This window comes from Hesperophylax consimilis, chromosome 28 (assembly GCF_061612785.1).
Source record: "Hesperophylax consimilis isolate HC1 chromosome 28, BYU_Hcon_1.0, whole genome shotgun sequence".
NCBI classification, from domain to species: Eukaryota; Metazoa; Arthropoda; class Insecta; order Trichoptera; family Limnephilidae; genus Hesperophylax; species Hesperophylax consimilis.
This window is the reverse complement of record NC_142863.1, coordinates 14,137,714-14,140,588: the sequence shown is the minus strand read 5'-3', so window position 1 is coordinate 14,140,588 and position 2,875 is coordinate 14,137,714. Positions and strand designations below refer to the sequence as shown.

The 2,875-nt window shown below is 46.1% G+C and overlaps 1 pseudogene; it reads right to left on the bottom strand.

Annotated features, from left to right (window-relative positions):
• Positions 1 to 1,872: 1,872 nt before the first annotated feature.
• LOC149410219 (uncharacterized) lies at positions 1,873 to 2,568 on the bottom strand (annotated as a pseudogene).
• Between the last annotated feature and the right edge of the window lie 307 nt (positions 2,569 to 2,875).

The following is a 2,875-nucleotide window of genomic DNA, read 5'->3' as shown; positions in this document are numbered from 1 at the left end:
GTCTCCAAAAAGAGTGATTTTTCTAAAAATGCGGTATGCGGGCCCATTTCAACGCTTTTCCGTGGTCAGCTGTTTGTTTTCGGACTGGGCGCAACGTCTTTTATTTTCATTTTGACACATACATTAAATATTTCGTTTTCTGTGAATAGATAACAGCAGAAAAACATACCTTATAAATCGAACAAGTCTTCTTCGTCCGTTGTATCCTTGTCAGACTCACACGTCTCCAAGGGTTCCTGATGAATACGCGGGTCATATAAGAGCCCAGCTAAACGGTAGAACTCCAGAGTAGGATCCTTCAGGCGTTCTTTGCAACTTTTCAGAAACATGTATCGAGCAAGGTTGCCGGGTATGTGCGCTTTAATTCTACCAGATGACGACATGGAAGACTTGGCTGCCCGCCAAGAGGACTCGATGGAATTTGTATGAGCTCCAGAATCAGGGTCCTTGAAATGTAGTGAATGATTCACCGTCTGGTGTACATACCCTAAGTCTGACAGGCAGTCATATGCCTTCCAACAGTCACTGATAATAGTTGTGCCCTTTTCGATCCATTTTTCGATTATGGGCATTAAAGTTTCGGAACTCCGAGACTCGACGGCTACCATAAACACACGGCCGGAACCACGTTCGTAGCCGCCGAAAACCCATTGTCCTTCAACATAATGCCCACGATGATACTTTCTCTTACCAAACTTGGATTCGTCAATTTCAACGATTTTACCAGGGCCGCCGATTTTTTCTAAGCGACACAAGTAAGAATCGAGTATAACTTCCCGACAAAAAGAGGACCAGTATACTAATGCTTCCATCGCCAGCTCTAACTGTAAGCCAATAAGCCGTAACGACGCACCTTGCACCCAAAATTTGACGAATCCAAGAATTTTCCAAATTGGCAAATGAGACCTTGCAAAAAACGTCCCTGTTCGAAATGCCACTCTGTTGTCGCACCGCTTAGCCTTCTTCTTGCCCCGTCGGTACTAAAAAAAACCTTTGTTTAACACACTTTATACAATAGAATATTCGCAGGTAAAAAAATGCATAACAATAAAAAAATAACCTCACCGATTTTCTTCCGACCTTAATTCCAGCGCTCGCCCACAATCCGGACAATTATAAGTCCCACTTTGAGGAATGAGGCCCCATTCGACTAACTTAGCCAACATTTTGTGTTTTTCAGCACAAATCTGCAATATCTTCATTAAATTCAACATTTTGAGATGGAGAAGAATTAAAATCGGATAAACTTATTATTCCGGAAACGAATGTGCCTAAAAACGTGCCGGCAGTGTTACCAACTCTCAAAAATATTTATCCCTAAAACTAAATAAAAACTTGAAAAAAACCCCTAAATTTTTTTTAGCTGTCCTCTTCCTCCGTCTTCTTCATGCAGTTGGCTGCATAATGTTCCGGAATGTTCCATTTTCAAGTTTAACTGCCTGGAGGCTTCTCCAGATATTATGTTGGATTGGCTTCCTGTGTCTATATAGGCACGGAAAATCAACCCGTTTACCTTTACCTCCTTGTTGAACACATCAGTTCTGCCTGCCAGCTTAAGGAGGCTAACGGACTTCTCCTGAGTGCGGGCAATCCTCCGTCTTCTTCATGCAGTTGGCTGCATAATGTTCCGGAATGTTCCATTTTCAAGTTTAACTGCCTGGAGGCTAATCCAGATATTATGTTGGATTGGCTTCCTGTGTCTATATAGGCACGGAAAGTCAACCCGTTTACCTTTACCTCCTTGTTGAACACATCAGTTCTGACTGCCAGCTTAAGGAGGCTAACGGACTTCTCCTGAGTGCGGGCAATCCTCCGTCTTCTTCATGCAGTTGGCTGCATAATGTTCCGGAATGTTCCATTTTCAAGTTTAACTGCCTGGAGGCTAATCCAGATATTATGTTGGATTGGCTTCCTGTGTCTATATAGGCACGGAAAGTCAACCCGTTTACCTTTACCTCCTTGTTGAACACATCAGTTCTGCCTGCCAGCTTAAGGAGGCTAACGGACTTCTCCTGAGTGCGGGCAATCCTCCGTCTTCTTCATGCAGTTGGCTGCATAATGTTCCGGAATGTTCCATTTTCAAGTTTAACTGCCTGGAGGCTAATCCAGATATTATGTTGGATTGGCTTCCTGTGTCTATATAGGCACGGAAAGTCAACCCGTTTACCTTTACCTCCTTGTTGAACACATCAGTTCTGCCTGCCAGCTTAAGGAGGCTAACGGACTTCTCCTGAGTGCGGGCAATCCTCCGTCTTCTTCATGCAGTTGGCTGCATAATGGCCCTGCTTTCCGCACCGGAAACAAGCCTTGTTTGCCTTGGCGCCATCCCGCTGGTCACGCCAACGTCCCTGCTTCCCAGGAATCCCACATACGGCTCCTCGGGGGTAGCACACTTGAAACTCCTGGCGTGCGGCTGAAGCTCCACGGGTAGGCCCCGTATTATGAGGGAGATGGCAGCCTCGTCATCCAAACGGCACCTCTTCACCATCATCCGCTTTTCGTGATAATAATGTGTCATTGTCTCGTTTCTTTTGCTTTTTCCGCTGCATCAACTCCTCCATCATGTCCGCATACTCCGTATGCCGCAGAAAGGCTCGCTCCAGCGACAACTTTCACTCCGGCCAAGACATCTCGTAATTGTCAAGGTGATCGTACCATTTACGGCCCGATCATCGTAGCCGCGTCTGTAAATAGCACGCTTTAGCGTACTCGTCCCATCCATGAACTCTTCCCAGAACCTCGATCTTCTGCAGCCACGACACTGCCGTGACCGTCTCGTCCTCCGGATCGAAGAATGGAATTATTTCCGCTTTTACGGTGGGGCCGCCGCTCCGCACCGACGAAGTGTTTGGTCCATCTTGACTGCTGGGACCGG